The 18,942-nt window shown below is 33.2% G+C and overlaps 1 pseudogene; it reads right to left on the bottom strand.

The window, feature by feature from the left end:
* Nucleotides 1–16,443: 16,443 nt before the first annotated feature.
* On the bottom strand, nt 16,444–18,737 carry LOC120124943 (annotated as a pseudogene).
* Nucleotides 18,738–18,942: the final 205 nt, after the last annotated feature.

Genomic DNA, 18,942 nt, shown 5'->3' with positions numbered 1-18,942 from the left:
TTATTACAGAAAGCATATTTATTTAAGACAGCTCTTAACTTAAAATAAAGAAAATATTAATTAGAAATAATAATATTATTAGGAGGGGCAGCTAATTGCCACGTCGTGGGGCGTTACGTTCTTATCCTTGAAGTTGTTGAAATCGGATCGGACAGGATTCAAAATAGAACAATTGAAGTTGAAATGTTCGCATTACACGGTGTCACCCTGTCACACGGTCGGTGCTATGTTGGGCTCAGAAGCAACCAAAAAAAATCATATATTCGATACATTTTTGTCTAATATTATTTTGATTTGTATAAAAATAGATATTTAAATTAAAAATATATAAAAATTTATTAAATATTTGATTAATAGAGACCAAATTAAAGAAGGATAATCCATTTTTGTTTGTGATTAATAATGGTTGTGGCCATGATATTTGGATGGCTCCTCCGGATTCCTGGATTAAACTTGATATTGATGCTGCATGCAGAGCGATGGGTAATTATGAACGTTGTGGGGGAGTTGCTTGGGATAGTACTGGAAATTGGATATTTGGTTTTTTGGAATTTATCGGTGTCTTCTCGGTGATTGATATGGAGCTTTAGTGTGCCTATTTCGGTCTTAATCTTGCATGGGAGGTCGGATTTAGGCGAGTTATTCTTGAACTTGATAGTATGGAAACTTTAGATATTCTTCGTTCATATTATAAAGGCGCTAGTTCTCTTGATGACATCTTCATGAGTTAAAAAATAGAAATTGGAGTGTTCGTATTAACCACGTGCTTCACAATGGAAATAAAGTTGTGGATGCTTTGGCTAAGAGCTCATCCTTTGATAGCTTGGATCACATTGTTTTTGCTTTTCCCTCGACATCGATCAGGGAGACTGCTGCAAGAAGATCTGATGGTGTTAAGCTAAGTTGTTTGCATGTCTTTCGGCTTTTGTCTTCGTATTGTTTTGTTGTCTTAGATTAACATTTGCACTCTTTTCCTCTATTTAGGTTAGGAAAGTTTTTAATGAGGCATATATTATTTTCTTTTGTATGGTTTCTTCGTTAATGAAATCATATTTTTTTACCGAAAGAAGAAGAAGGATAATCCAATATTCTCAAAAAAAAAAATATCTAATAACAATTTAGGTCATTGTAAGTTTAAATATTAGACAAGTTAAATATTTTCTTATGAATTTTGAGTTTAATACCTAATAAACCATTGTATTTTTTTAAAAAAAATCTAATATTTTAGTACCCGTCAATTTTTAATCAAGGCTTTGTCCTTGTCCCGTCAAAAGATTTTATTTTATATAAAAAGAAATACAAATACAAGAGTAGAGAAGAGCATCACAATTGTATTACATTCACAACCCAGTCCTTTTCTCGCTTTAACCTAGGCCGCCTATCCTTTTCATTTAACTGTCCTCCCCCGGTTGCATGTAATAACTCTAACTTTACCTATCCTTGTTGAATAATTGTAAGCGTGGACGTGTTTGCGTTGGTAGCCACTTTTATAAAAGGATGCTGACATCTCCAACTCTTTAATTTTTGAGTAAATTCTTGTTTAGTATATAAACTATCAGTTTTGATTCGTTTTAGTATTTAAAATTTCATTTTTTTTCTTTCAAAAACAATACTTAAAGTTTTTGTTTTTGTTTTAATTTTAATGCCCACCATTAAAAACTTTAGTTTTTTTTTCATTTTAGTACCTAATTCAAAATTTAACATTAAGTTTTGAAAAAATTGAAAGTTTAAGTACTAAAATATATCAAAATTAATAGTTTAGGTGTACTAAAACATATCAAAATTAATAGTTTAGGTGCTAAAAAACTTTAAGTTTTTAACGTCGGCTACTAAAATGAAATTAAAACTAAATATTAAGTATGATTTTGAATTTTTTTTTGAAAGTTTAGATACTAGAACTGACCAAAACTGATAGTTTAAGTACTAATTACGTTGTTTACCCTAATTTTTTAATACAAAATATTAAAAATAAAATTAACACAGATATTAAGGGTCTGTTTGTTTGCCGTAAAAATTAATTACGAAATTGGTTTTCCTCAAAATTCCGTGTTTGTTTCATTTAATTCGTTTTCTGTAAAATGTTTTCCCGTGTTTGTTTCACGTAATTCGTTTTCCGAAAAATGTTTTCCAGTGTTTGGTTAGAGGAAAACTGGTTGGTCAACGTAATTAATTTTCTTAGTCAAGAGAATTTCCTTTGTGTTTTCTGGAAAATGACTTACGGTCTGGTTTTCCGTAAGTCATTTTTCGAACTTTTCACTTCAAAGAATAATACTCAAAATAATTTTGTTTTATGAATTTAATATTAATAAAATATTTTAATATCATTTTCATCAAAATATTAATTATTAAAATATTAAAAATATATTTATTAATATTTATAATAATATAATATTATATTTATAATATTATAATAAAATAATCAATTATATTATAATAATATAAGATATTATATTTTTATTTTAATAAATATATAATAATTGTTTTATATATTTAATAATGAATAATATTATTTATATATTTAATATTAATATAATAATCTAATAATATTTTAATAAAGATATTTAAAATATACTAATTAATATTTTAAAATATAATATACACTATTACTTTAATAAATAATTAATATCATTTATAATATTTTTATTTCACTAAAATATACCAATATTAATATTTTTACTAATAAAATTTTAAAAATAATATTTAATAATAAATAAATTATTTTAATATTTTAAAATAATAATATTAAGTTTTATGATAAATAATATTATTTATTATATTTAATATTTGTAATAAATAATTTTTAAAAAACTCATCAACTATTGGAAAAAAAATGTTTAAATAACATCTTCCAAACATCATAAAATGTTTTCCATATGTTTTTCATAAAAATGTAATTCATTTTACGGAAAATATTTTCCGGAAAACGTTTTCCAGAAATGTAATTCATTTTTCCAAAATTCAAATTCCAGTAATTCATTTTCCAGAAAACCAATTACAACCAAACAAACAGACCCTAATATTATATTGAGATAATTGATTTCTTTCTTTTTACATAACACTCATAATTTTTTCTTATTCTCTTAATTTTTTTTTAACAATGAGAATTAAATTTCATTAATAAAAATAACAGTATAGATCAGAATTACAATGCACCCAAACATAAAGAGAAAAATTAGGGGCAATAGTTATTAGAAACTCATACAAAAAAAATACTAAACTCAAAGACACGAAAAAAATGAAATCTTCCTTTGAGAATAACGACCAACATCAAAAGAACTTAGTAACCTTCATAAAAACTTATTGTCTCTGTCGAACGAGACGACTTGCAAAATAATAAAAAAGTGTTGAGAGAACCAAACTATATGACATGTTGTTTCGTTATACAATTATGATTATATCGACAAATAATTCTTTATCAAAGAGGGATCTGACTATATATGATCACCGTCAAACTAATCATAAAATAAATATCGTGAGAGTCTTTGTTCAAACACCAAAGCGACAACAAAAGTATGCAAAAAGTACCAAAAGTCATGGGATCGTGCCACAAGAGTTGAGAAAACGCGCGCCACAAGAGCAAAGAAAAAAGTGTCACAAGAATAAATATTCTAATTCAAAATTGAAAAGAAACACTAAAAAACATAATATGAAAAAGAGAAAATCGCCTCAGTGGCAAAAAAAAAGTTATAATATACGATTTTAACCAACTTTTTTTGGATTTGCCAAAATGACCAATAAAATCGCAACGCGAAATACAAATCGCAACGCGATCCCCAGAATCGCAAATCAGTTTCCAAAATCGCAACGCGATTCTTGAAAATCGCAATGCGATAGTACAAATTCGCATTGCGATTTTCCAAAATCGCAACGCGAATATGAAAATCGCAACGCGAACACATAAATCGCAACGCGTATCCGTAAATCGCAACGTGTATCCGTAAATCGCAACGCGTATGGGTAAATCGCAATGCGTATCCGTATATCGCAACGCGTATCCGTAAATCGCAACGAGAATCCGTAAATCGCAACGATAATCCGTAAATCGCAACGATAATCCGTAAATCGCAACGAGAATCTGTAAATCCGGTAGGGCATATGTCTGTAAATCACAACACTGAAATTTTGGGTATATAACACTGAAATCATAAACTAAATCCCTAAATCGCAACTCATTCCATCTCCATCTATCACTCTCTCCGGCGACATCCGTTCCTATATCCAACGACATCCTTCCCAATCCGGCAACAGGTTTTAGTTTCGCAGCTCGTCTGTTTAGTAAATTAATTTACAACCATGAAATCATCTAATGTTGATCATGTTTGGATAGATTTGTGTTTTGGAGGGTCATGGGATAATGTTAATGGTGTTTTACAATATATGCCTTTACCCATGAATCTTCAACTAAAATTGTCTTTACAAAAGTTAACTTATGAAACTCTAATGCTACGTGTTTCAATAAATTGAATTTAGAGCCCCTAAGTGGATTTAGGCTATCTTATCAGAGAAATGGTAAAGTTTATTTGTTAACCGACAATGAAGATGTTGAACGATTCATTGCTTACATTAGTGTTTCACAAGATGATGTTACATTGTATGTTGTTGAACCTAGAAGTAGTATTGTTGGGTCAGTAGCGGGTAGTAATCAACTAAGTTTTTCTCAAAACCCACAACCTTTCTCTAATCCAAATCCCAATCAACTTTCAGCACCAAATTCCGGTTTTCGTATTGACCAGTTAGACGATGATGAGCCAACAGAAAAAATTGTGAGTACTAGTCAGTATTCGAAATTTGGTCTTGGTCAATATCCGGACTTTGATATTGGTCAATACACGGATTTTGATGATGTTTCAGAAGAAGAAACAGACCCTGCGTGTAATGATTTTGATATTGGTCAATACCCGAATTTTGATGATGAAACAGCCGTTGCCGAAGAATGTATTGATGATGATAATGAGGAGGAAGTTACGACTGTGAATGAACATGTTGAACATCCATTCTGTAATTCATATAATCCTGAAGAAGAAAAAGAAGAAGAAAAAGTCCCCGAAGAAAAGAAAATGCCACGGGCGTATAACTGGAATATGCCAGAATTACTTCAGATACCGGAAGAAGAGTTGATAAAGAAAGCAGTTGATTGTTACACAAAAGTTATTCGTATCAAGAAAGATGATTGTTTTGATACAAAGGAAGACTTGAAGATAGCTTTGTATACGAAATGTGTGGAAGATGGCTATCAACTAAAAGTTAACAAATCAAGCAAAGATCGTTTCGAAACAAGGTGTATGATTGACAAAAACTGTACGTGGCGTATGATTGCAAAGAGAATAAAAGATTGCAAAATGTTTCAAGTTAGGACTTTTATTGATAAACATACATGTTCAAGAACCCAAGTTTTTCCTCACCATAGACAGGCAAACAAAAAGGTGTTGGGTGGTTTTCTGGCTGAGTTAATGTTTTTGAATGGCAGGGTATATCGGGGACATGAAATTATGACTGACATGAATGCTCGGTTCAAGATTAGTATATCATATTCTCAAGCTTGGAGAGCCAAATGTTATGCCTTGGAATTGTTGAGGGGGTCGCCAGAAGCATCGTTTGCCCAACTGCCGGCTTATTGTCACAATTTAAAGCTGAAAATCCTGGGTCGGTAACTCATATCAAAACAGATAGAGATGGACGCTTTGAGTTGCTGTTTATCGCCATTGGTGCTACGGTTAGTAAATCAATATAATTTTGTTGACTCATTTTTGTTAGTTACATGCATTTCACATTTAAATGATTATATTTCTTGTGTATATTATTTTGTAGATTCGTTCGTTTATTACTTGCATGCGCCCAGTTATTATAGTTGACGGAGCACATTTGAAAGGTCGATACCTTGGAGTAAACTTATTAGCAGTAGCCATGGATGCTAACAATGGGATATTGCCAATAGCTTACGGGGTTGGCAAATCTGAAACCTCTGATTCATGGACATGGTTTATGGGGCATCTTAGGGATTGCATAAGTCCTATTAGCAATCTGACAATCATATCCGATAGGGCAAACTCAATTGACAACGCTGTTAGAAGGTGTTTCCCAGATGCTTTTCATGGACTTTGTGGTGTTCATTTGTATAGAAATCTAAAATCAAGGTCTGCTGGTATAAAAAAGCACAAATGGACATACTGGAAGGCTGTAAAAGCTTATCGGGAAGTGGATTTCAATAAGCATATAAATTGTTTAAGACGTGTTTTGCCTCAGTGTGCTCAAACACTAGAAGATGTCGGGTTTGAAAGATGGTCAAGAGTACATCAACTTGGAGTAAGATATGGTTTCATGACGTCTAATAGTGCAGAATCAATCAACGCTCTAAGTCGTCATTCCCGGAAATTACCCATTACTATGTTAATGGAGTTTTTTCGAGCCTCTATTCAACAGTGGTACTACAAGAAAAGAAACCATGCAGGTATTATTTCTTTGAATTCGTAACTTATCATATTTATATATTTTACTAAGTATTGTTTATTTAAATTTACAGGAACATTGGAACATCGTGTTACCATGGACTGAAAAAAAGATAACGAAACGTGTTGTGAAGTCAACGTCATGGAGAGTTGAACCATGTTCAAACACTTTGTTTCAAGTACTGGATAATAACTTAAATGGGCTAGTCGATCTAAATGCAAAGACGTGTAGTTGTATGAAATGGCAAACATCTGGTTATCCGTGTGGCCATGTTATAAAAGTTGCTCTTCATTTAAACCAAGATGATTCAAGCGCATACGCTATGGATTGCTACACTACAGAAGTTTATCGACAGACTTATGCCGAGATTGTCTACCCTATTCCACATCCTTCTGAGTGGGACATACCAGATGACTTACAAACAGTTTTGCCACCAGCCATGGACAGAAGGCTACCTGGCCGACCAAAAGTCACGATCGTATACCGTCTAAGGGTGAAGAGAAGAAGAGATCGACATGTAGTCGGTGCAAGGAAAGTGGTCATACAAGGTTGACATGTGGATCACCAGTGCCATCAAAATCATCTTTTCCTCTACCAAAATATGGATCCTCATCAAAATCCAAAGCTCATATGGTGTGAACTTTGTATTATGTAAACGTTGTTATTCAGTTGTATTATGTAAACGTTTTAACATTTAACATTTTATGTGTATTATGTAAACGTTGCCATCAAAAGCTCATATGCAAACGTTGTATTATGTGGATTTTATGTGTGAACTTTTAACATTTTCAGTTGAATTAATGACTCAGGCCAACCATTTTGACTTAACCAACTCTTGTTATTCAGTTGTTATCACTATTAGGCATGCATTTGACTATCGCAACACGGAAATTACAATCGCAACGAGAGAATCGCAATGCGAAATGAAAATCCCAACATGAAATCGCAATGCGGAAATAAAAATCGCAACGAGAAAATCGCAATGCGAAATGAAAATCGCAATGCGAAATGAAAATCGCAACGAGAGAATCGCAATGCGAAATGAAAATCGCAATGCGAAATGAAAATCGCAACGAGATAATCGCAATGCGAAATGAAAATCGCAATGCGAAATGAAAATCGCATTGCGATTCTCTCGTTGCGATTTTCATTTCCGCATTGCGATATTCATTTCGCATTGCGATTCTCTCGTTGCGATTTTCATTTCGCATTGCGATTTTCATTTCGCATTGCGATAGTCATTTTTGCCTTCAACATAATGCAGATATCAACAAAATCAACCATTACATTTCAATCAATTAAACAAGCACAATAAGAATTATGTTCGCATCAATTACACAAATCAACTTTTAAATCATCTTTTACAAATCAATTAAACAATCAAAAAATAAGCAATAATTCTTATTTCCGATCATCTACTATTGAATCAACTTTTACAAATCAATTAAACAATCAAAAAACAATCAATTAAACTATTGAATCAACTTTTGCAGCCATACATCATTTTCACGCAGTTCACTTCTGAGATTAACCTGCAGAAACCAAACATTTGCTCAAACAACACTTTCTACACATCTAAAACCTACAAACAGCAAATTATTGAATTCTAGGTACTTAACCAAACATTTTCAAACCAAAGTATATAAACTTACCAATTGTTTATGGACATTTTTATAACGCGGATGCAGGTAGGCAGCGTCTCGTATATATCGATTTAGCCATATAATGCCGAAACCACAAGCCTACTGCAGCTCTATCTCTATCGGTGGGAGGTAGATACTTGATGCTTCCCGTCGTCAAACGCTCCAACGCCAAGCATACGAGAGGACCACAATCTCCTCTGGCTCCGCTCGTTTGTTGTGGCGCGGTCTCGTCTCTAATAACTGTAATATTGAGCTTCTTTGGCTTCTTGTTTCCAGAACGAGTCCAATAATTGATCGCATCCAAGAATTTAGCCAAATGAGAGCTCCATCCCTTAATAACATCTCTTAAATCAGCCAATGATATGTAATTTATCATGCTGTCATACACTATTGTCTTAAGGGATGGGAGCTGAAGCTCGACGAGAATCCAATGTTTACGTTCCAAAATAGGGATAAACACCTGCAATCATAAGTAATAATTCATTCATTTACGCACTTATTTCATAAAACCTTTAAACTCAATCTAAAATAAATACTAACCTTATCGACCTCCCACCATGCAGGATAAAGTTTAGCTTGTCCATTGCCCAAATCAAATGATTCATCTCGTGCATTCTTCAAGTGAACGGCGTGAAAAGACGTCGGCATAATTGTATATCGTATTTTTATTTTTCTTAAGTTTTCTTATTATTAGAAGACGTGTCACCCACGCATCGATATGCTGTTTTACAAAAAAAGACATATATTAGTGACTTACATAAATTAAAAAAAAATTAATCAAATTGAAATATAAGAAAAATATAAGACTTACCCCCCATCGAAATAGCCATTGTCTTCGACCCCTAATAATACGCCCCACCAAGACCGATCAAGCAACAAATAGATATCATCGGTGAGCTTGCATATGTCAGTGAAACACCCCTGGCTCTGCTCATGTAGATAAAAATCAACAGCGGTCTTAGCCCAAAGGGTGTTATCCAGAATTGTGTCCGATAGTTGTTCCCTCTCCTCTTCAGATACCGGTATGGTACTGGCCGGTAACTCATACGAGAGCCAACTTGAATCCATCATGTCCGGCACGTCAGAGGGTTTCTCAAGAAGCCTACATATGACGCCATGTGAATCGGGCTCTTGAATGGTGGGAGGGACCTCTTCAATGATGACAGTGGCCTCTTGAACGGTGGGAGGGGACTCTCGAGGAATGATAGGGGGGGCCTCTTCAACGATAGGAGTGGACTCTTGAGGGATGACAGGCGAGTCGGGCTTCTTCTTGCGGTGTCTTCGCACTATTGGGGTGTACAGAGACTTAATAGCACGTGCACGCTGTCTGATGCGTGAACTCCGTCGTGCAAGCATAACCCGACGTAAAGCATCCACTCTATCGGGCCGCTAAATAATTAAATACAAAAATCAGTAAATAAACAGACATGATATTTAAACAGTGAAAACAAAGACAAATATGTTTCAAACTTGCATTGTATTCACCCAAGTCATTATTCTATCATAGTTCACAAAATGCATCAGATAACAAAGAAAAATATGTTTCAAACTAATACCCTGAAGTTAGTATTTATCTTTGTTTTGTCTATTGGTTGAAGTAATGCAATCCATTCAAGTTTCAATTTGCAGAAGAAGAAATAGTTTACTTTCGCAACACGAAACTTAAAATCGCAACGCGAAACCAAAATCGCAACGCGAAATGAAAATCGCAACTTAAAATCGCAACGCGAAACCAAAATCGCAACGAAAGAATCGCAACGCGAAATGAAAATCGCAATGCGATTTTGGTTTCGCGTTGCGATCTTGTCGTTGCGATTTTGGTTTCGCGTTGCGATTCTGTCGTTGCGATTTTCATTTCGCGTTGCGATTTTGGTTTCGCGTTGCGATTTTAAGTTTCGTGTTGCGAAAGTAAACTATTTCTTCTTCTGCAAATTGAAACTTGAATGGATTGCATTACTTCAACCAATAGACAAAACAAAGACAAATACTATTTCACAGTGTTAAAGAATACACAGTTTAGCAGAATTGGCAGCAACCGAACAAATTTACTTTCAACCAAAAGACAAAACAAAGACAAATACTATTTCACAGTGTTAAAGAATACACAGTTTAGCAGAATTGGCAGCAACCGAACAAATTTACTTTCAACCAAAAGACAAAACAAAGACAAATACTATTTCACAGTGTTAAAGAATACACAGTTTAGCAGAATTGGCAGCAACCGAATAAATTTACTAAGCAATCTAAGTGAAATGGCTAATCTAAGTGAAATTACGAGTAAATTTATCATTAAGTTAAATATGGAAAATCTTAAACTTACCTCGTTGCGTAGAGTATGAACCTCATTCTGCAACGATACTATCATCTCACGTAGAGCGGCAACCTCACCACGTAAAGTTGACACCTCCACACGCCATGCACCATCGTTATCGCGTAGAGTACCGATCTCCTCACGCAAGGCATTGACCTCATCACGTAACTCCCTTGACTCATCCCGTGGAGGTGGAGGTGGAGAACAGGGAGATAGGAGTCGTGGCATCTTTGCCGGTCGCCTATCATGAGGTGATGGTGGAGAAGAGGCTCGATGATGTGACGGGATAGGTGATGGCTCTCGTTCTAGAGGTGTATAGTCGGGTCGATCGGGTGATGGCTCTAGGTGAGGTGATGGCTCTCGAATTGGAGGAAGTGGATGCTGCTCATCATCCGTGCCATCAAAAAAACTCTGACTAGCTTGCCACCAATCAGTGGCAAGCTCTTCCTCCGTGGGTGTCAGTCTTTGTAATGGAATGTTGGCCTCCTAAAATATAAAAACTCAAACAAAGTTAAACGTCTACTATTAATAACTTTTATATATTATATGAAAGTATTTGTGTTAACTTACATTATTTATTGTCGCATATGGTATTAAGTCTTCCCAATCCAACAGAGTTTTCCTCTTCCAGGAAATAGCCCTGGGAATATCATTTGACGTTTTTATTGCATATGTACGCATGCTGGGGAAAGCCTCGAATATCCAAATCTACAAACAATATAATAACAAAATTAGTAATTGTTAAATAATTAATTATAATTTTAGAAACATTATATAGAAATTCTTACCTTAAAGGCCCAAACAAAGCCTGACAAAGTGTATTTGGACCCATCGCCCCGCAAACTTTTGCGGTCATCAAAGGCAGACGACAACTTAGTCCAGGTAGCTTTCCATATATATGAACCCCACGGAAACAGATTCCATGCATTCAGGTCCTCTACCAATATTATTAGCTCCCGATGAATAGGTTGTCTGGCCTCTCTGCCTAAAAAGCCGGCATACACAAGTAGTAGAAGGCATACTCGGACAACATCGACGTCATCCATCCGAGTGAAACCAGCTTTCTTATTAAATAATTTCTTCAGGTCGTCGACATGTAGGTTCGGCTTCTCCATTGACTCATCCGGAAAAACCCGGGATAACCATGATGGGCGGGCGATATGACGAGTGTACCGGCCTACATCATCGTGTCCGAATCGTAGACCAGTGATTAAGCAGAACTCCTTCCGCCCAAAACAAGTATACGCTGGTGGAAAATGAAACCATATCTCTTCCTCACCACGTTGTATACTGTCGGGTAGATTTGATGTCATGGTCTGAAGCCATAAATGGGTCAAATTAGCATCTCCACCCGGATGCTGTACTCTCAGCCATGGCCCGAAGTAGGTTTCCTCAAACAATTGTCTTTGAGCAGGTGAAAGCTTCGAAGCAATTGTAGTGGCCAGGCTGACTTTATTTCTCAAGGTCAATTGAGCCGAAAAAAATTTCTACAAAAACAATAAACATACCAAGTTAGATATACCAAAAACTACACTGTGAAGATATACTAAAAACAATAAACATAAAAAGTAGTAGTTTATTCTTGAAACTAAAATTTGCAACACTGTTTTGTCTTTGGGTTGAAATGAAAATCGCAACGAGAGAATCGCAACGCGAAATGAAAATCGCAACGAGAGAATCGCAACGCGAAATGAAAATCGCAACGAGAGAATCGCAACGCGAAATGAAAATCGCAATGCGATTTTGGTTTCGCGTTGCGATTCTCTCGTTGCGATTTTCATTTCGCGTTGCGATTTTCATTTCTCTCGTTGCGACAGTCATTCTCTCGTTGCGACTCTTCTGCAAATTGAAACTTGAATGGATTGCATTACTTCAACCAAAAGACAGAACAAAGACAAAGACAAATACTAACTTGAAAATCGCAACGACAGAATCGTAACGCGAAATAAAATCTAAGTGAAATGGTTAATCTATTATTGAAATGACCAGTAAACTTATCATCAGTTTCAATATAAAAAACCTACAATAATGCAAACATTTCAAAATAAAAATAATTAAAAAAACTAACCCTCGGAGGTTGATTTTCCATTTCTGAATATTGTGAGGGATTTCTGACCGTGAATGGTTGTGAGGGATTTCGCCGGAGATGGGGACGAAAATATTCGGAGATGGGGACGGATTTCTTCGCCGTAGAGAGTGAGAGATGGAGATGGGACTGAGTTGTGATTTTAGGTTTTAGGTTATGAGTTGCGATTACGGGATTTTGTCTTAATATTCGTTTTTGTAATTTGAAAATAAAATACGCGTAGCGATTATAATGGCGCTTTAAATATCGCGTTGCGATTTACGGATTCTCGTTGCGATTTACGGATTATCGTTGCGATTTACGGATACGCGTTGCGATATACGGATACGCATTGCGATTTACCCATACGCGTTGCGATTTACGGATACACGTTGCGATTTACGGATACGCGTTGCGATTTATGTGTTCGCGTTGCGATTTTAGTACAAATTCGCGTTGCGATTTTGTAAAATCGCAATGCGAATTTGTACTATCGCATTGCGATTTTCAAGAATCGCGTTGCGATTTTGGAAACTGATTTGCGATTCTGGGGATCGCGTTGCGATTTTTATTTCGCGTTGCGATTTTATTGGTCATTTTGGCAAATCCAAAAAAATTTGGTTAAAATCGTATATTATAACTTTTTTTTGGTCACTGAGGCGATTTTCTCTATGAAAAAACAACATAACTAATAATGACTGGCAATTAATGAGTCGAAAATCATTTTTTTTTTCAATTTGGAGTTATTCAAGTCTCAAATTATCAATTCGGTTTTCGAGTTTGATTCGAGTTGAAATTTGGAAATTTCATGTTAATAAAAATATTGAAAATTTGACTAAATATTTTGACAGTTTTACGATTTAGTCCTTAATTTCATTATTCTTTCAATTTATCATTCATTTTAAGACTATTTTTACCCAATTTGAACCACATGCTCCTAAACCATAATATAATACATATATACTCTTAATTTCTCTTTTTGATAATAAGTTTTCTATTTTCAGTTTAATCCCTTAATTCTTTCATAATTTCCTTATTTTCAATTCATCCTTTATTTTTACCAAATTTGAACCAAATGCTCATATACCACTATAGAATATCTATGTAACTTCACTTCTTTTTTTAACTAAAAATGTAATCACTTTTTTTTATTTAGTCCCTTAAGTTTGCATTTTACTTAATTTAGTTTTTTTTACTGCAATTGTTTGTTGATTCTTTCTTCCCATCACTTTATTGTTTCCTTTATATCCTCATCAAATTTTACCCACAAAATACTTTATTTAAAGTATAATATTGTAAATATATTTTATAATTTTAGATTATATTTGATATAATCTAAATAACATTATAATGTGAAAAGAATATATATATATATATCTCATATGGTTATAGAAAGTCGAAAATTTGGAACCAATCCTTACCATAATACTATAAATAATAAAATTATTATAGAAACTAGAATAACTCGACTCAAATTTCTTAAACTGGACTTGACTTGAAAAATTTTTAAGTTAAACTCGAGTTATAAAATACAACTCATCAACTCGAATAACTTAAAATTTTTTTATTTGACTCAACTCGATCGAATGCTCACGCCTAATTAAGGTTGGTGCCGTTTCTGACTAAACAAAAATTAAAGGAAAAGAGGAAGGCCACAGAAAAACATTAAGAGAAAATATAGGTTGAAAAAAAAGGACAACAAGGGTATGTTTGGTTTTAAAAATATATTTTCTATTTTTTGTTTTTGTTTTCAGAAAATAGTTTTCATTTTCAAGTTTTTGAAAATTAGAAAACATGTTTGGATAATATAAATGAAAATTTGAATACAAAAATAAAATAGAAAAAATGTTTGGTATATAATTTTTAAAAATATAAATGAATAAATAGTTATTAAAAATTAAATTAAAATATAATTATTAAAAATTTTCATTACATTAATTTAACACGTGAGTTATGTAAATATAAAACAATAAAGTTGATAAGAAATGCCATAATTGAAAATTGGTTTATTTTATAATAAGAGTATAATATTATTATATATTGACATCAAATAAATTTTAAAAATACACAAAAATTATTTTTATAAGCAAGAACACACAAAAGTGTCATTAAAATAAAAATATGTTAAATGGTAATTGAGACCCTCAAACGTTTAGGAAAAGATAATTAGTGTAGCCTTTGAACTTTTTTTTTGCAATGAAAGAATTAATCTAAACTTTTTAAGAACATAATCAAACGTTGATTCTCACAACGCTTACATTATAGTTCATAAATTTACATGACAATACAATATTGCTGTGATAGTTTACGATACTGTTATGACAATACACGATGGAGGATGATGTGGTAGATAGACTTAATTGATTTTTTTTGGCTAAGTTTGATGGTGTAATTGATTTTTAGAAATTTTGAGGACTTATTTAGTTTTTAAAAAATTAAAAATATATAAAATATAAACAATTATTAAGATATTCAATACATTAAATATAAAAATACTACAAAATTAAATTATTAAAAAATCAATTTAAGGATTATACTAAATGTAAAAAAGTTTAGGGATCATATTGATTTTTTTGTTGCAAAAGTTTAAGGGTTTCATATACCATTAAATCAAATAATTATTGTCATAGTTAATTAAATCTGTATAAGTTAAAAATTTAAATATCATGTTTCCTTATTTTTCAAAATTTCAAAACAAATTTAATAACGATACCGAAAACATCTTTTTTATGTTTTCATATTTTCACTTATTTTTTTTTATTTTCAAAAATCATTTTCTAATTTTACAACCAAACATGTTTTCTTTAATGTAGGGACAAAGCTATAATTAAATATTGACAGGGGCCGAAATATTAAACTATTTAAGAAAAATATAAAGACTTATTAGGTATTTAAACTTGAAATTCAACATGAACCAATCAACCTTAGTGATTAAGCGATTGTTGTTATCCTTGAGGTCCCGAGTTCGAGCACTGTGTATCTAGGGGTATGAGTGTTCATTGTCAAATAGTTGAAATTTTTTGTACATATACTACATTGTATTCACCCTAAATTTATATTAAAAAAACTCAAAATTTATAAGACAATTTGTAACTTGTCTAATATTTAAACTTAAAATAACCTAAATTGTAATCATATATAAAATCTGAGAACACAGACTTATCATTATTTAGTTCGACGCCTACTTGATTAAATAGTTAATATATTTTTATATTTTTTAAATTTAAATATTTATTTTTACATAAACCAATATACTTTGAAACTAAAATTATATCAAATATATAAGTTTTAATAGTGGCCAGGGCCCCTTGGCCCTAAGGGAACTCCGTCCCTACTTTAACGTTTTCTACTTTTTAAGAAAATGAAAATGAAAGTAATCTATAATTTCTAAACCCAAACAGACCCTTATATTCTTAAAAAAATATTTTATAAAATTTACTAAACTTTAATATTATAATTTATATTTTTAACTCCACTCATAGTTGTTTGTAACTCAAACCGGACAGCAATCTACTTTTTTCCTCCTTCACATTTTCTACTTAAATTCAAATTAAAAAAAAAGGAATGTAAAATTTAACCTGAAGGTCTATTAGAACTGGATGAATAAGTAAAGAAATTAGATCCATCCAATTAGACGGATGAGGTCTAGTTGTTCATTACTTTCAAAAAAAACTTTACAACATGGTAAGCGATGAAGAAGAAGTTGATTCTAACAGGCACTGGCCATCAGTAAAAGGTGATAAGAATCCAGTGAAACCCTTTCAATAGTTATTCCATCAGTTAAATGTTATCTGATAATGCAAATTTTTGAAAATATAATTCTCTCCTGCTCATACGATTCTGTAATTTTCTAAGCTTCCTTCCCTCTATTAATTTAACTTCAATACGAAAACCCAACTTTCTAAGCATTATAACCCCTATATGCAGCAGACAATGAATCCCCCAACAATCTAAACCAATCCACATCCACAATCTTAAATATTCATTCTACCACCCGAATTCCTTATATAATATTAAACAACAACATTCATATGCAGCCAAGCAAATTGCAGTTCATCGTCCTCCATCCCTGCTACAAACCACAACCTGATCATTGTTAAGCTATATGTACTGATCTTCTCGAAATTGCAGCTTCTGACTCTGTGAAGATCTTAATATGGTCTGTATCTCATGGGCCGCTTGAACCTTGGAACCCTCCTGAAAATGAGGTCAATCAAGTTAATACAATCAATAAAGAGAGGTCATAAAGCAGCAAAAATATCGTATCCAATACATTATGCAAAACCTATGGTGGACCACTAGCACGCAGAGAAACCAAAGCATGTCTGGTTATCCTCCTTTTTTACCTATCAAACAGCCAACCCGCCGAACATATTTCTAGGCTTACCCAAAACCATATGCAGGATAGAAAACAGGACCAGGCATGAAAGGCCTTCGGGAACGGAAATATGGGTTGGGTTGCCTTCCTCGATACTGTTTCATTCCAGGAATATTTGTTCTTTTTGCAGACACCTGAGAATAAACCAAACACACTTTTGTTATCATGTAGCTTATATTCATGAAGTAATAATCCACGCATAGATCAAATTATAAACCTTCAACTGACGACCATGCAATTCTGATTCATTTAACAGTAGAGCATTTTGAAGAGCATCAACTTCAACAAATTCAACGTAGGCAAATCCTTTAGGTTGATCACACTTGTCGGTCAATATTGTCACTCTGTTCACAGTTCCACAAGATTGAAAATGCTGCTGAACTTCCTCAGGTGTACATGCATAGTTTACCTGTTGTTACAAAGATGTATAAAGAATCAGAGAGTTAGCTGACATCTACAGTCATTCGCCATATGCACTGGAGAAATATTTTAGTAACGGTACAAAACTTTGAGATCATTTATTATTTGTACATCTACACAGTCTATACATTACTCAAAGAAGCCACAAAATGTAAAACAATATACGGCAAACCAAATTAATGTTTCCCTTCAAAAAGTTGCAAGCTTCTTACAGGTCAAGTTTGTTAAAACCAAATTGAACTTCCCATCTGTACTAACTAAGATTAAACTGTTCATCCCATGCACAAAACACAGCATTTTCAAACCACACAATATATACAAGCATAAGACAAAATAGGGATGAACAGATCAAACCGGTAAAACTCTTCCTACATCCTTTGGCCAAACTAAGATTAAACTGTTCATCCACATGCACAAAACACAGCATTTTCAAGCCACACAACATATACAATCATAAGACAAAATAGGGACGAAGAGATCAAACCGGTAAAACTCTTCCTACATCCTTTGGCCAAACTAAGATTAAACCGTTCATCCACATGCACAAAACACAGCATTTTCAAGCCACACAACATATACAAGCATAAGACAAAATAGGGACGAAGAGATCAAACCGGTAAAACTCTTCCTACATCCTTTGGCCAAACTAAGATTAAACCGTTCATCCACATGCACAAAACACAGCATTTTAAAGCCACACACTATATATCAAGATATTTACTGGGCAAGGAAAGGGTTGATAAACCTCACATTACCAACGTAAATTGAACGGGAATCAGCTTCCTCTTTTTCAGCTTGGGTTGCAGAAGCACCCGGGGAATCTTCATTATACATCCCAGCGAAAGAAAGCCAAAAAAACCAAGTTAGTTTACTAGAGAACAACAATTCAGACGAAAAAAACAATCCATAATTCAAAAATAAAAAACAAAATCAAAACTAATAAGAAAGACGTATAATTTATTTTTTCAAAATTAACCAAGATATTTTGTTTTGTTTCTTATTTTATAACGGACGTAAATACACAAATTGTTATATATATATATATTATACCCCAAAACTCGGTTAAAATACAACCCTTCCCCTCCAAAAAAATAATAAATAAATAAACGGGCTAAACGAACGAAGGAGAAAGAGAGAGAACCTTGGGCAGGCCCATCTCCTTCTCGACTTAGGCCTGCATTTCACGCAAAGCCCCGGCCTCTTCCTCGATCTCCTTAAGTCTCTTCTTCATTTCTTCCAAGTCCTAAAATCATTCACAAAAAAGGGTTACTTTTAATCAGACAAAAAGTAAAGCTAAAGAAAAATAAAGTGGGAAACCTTGAAATTAGAATTGGGATTTTGTTCAAGTTCTTGGTCATTGCCTTCGTAATCTTCAGATGCACCAGACAAATTGATGTCGGCGTCCATCTCTCCTTCCTCTTCTGGGATCTCACCTCCGTACACTTCGTGTTCTTGCTCTTCCTGTTGTTCCATTGTTTTCTTTTTTTGGAATTTGACAAGGCTAAGGCTAGGTTTTTGTTTCTCAATTTGGGGATTAGAAAGAGAAAATAAGAAAAAATAAATAAATTACACTACTAGCTAACTTTATTTCTCTTATTTTATTCATTGAATTTGAATAGAAATAATTCAAAATTTTAATAAATAAATTAAAAAAAATTAAAAGTATAATAAATAAAAT

Source organism: Hibiscus syriacus, unplaced genomic scaffold (genome assembly GCF_006381635.1).
Source record: "Hibiscus syriacus cultivar Baekdansim isolate YM2019G1 unplaced genomic scaffold, ASM638163v2 tig00110429_pilon, whole genome shotgun sequence".
Taxonomy (NCBI): domain Eukaryota; kingdom Viridiplantae; phylum Streptophyta; class Magnoliopsida; order Malvales; family Malvaceae; genus Hibiscus; species Hibiscus syriacus.
The sequence above is the reverse complement of the archived record's forward strand: the minus strand, read 5'-3'. Positions and strand labels throughout refer to the sequence as shown.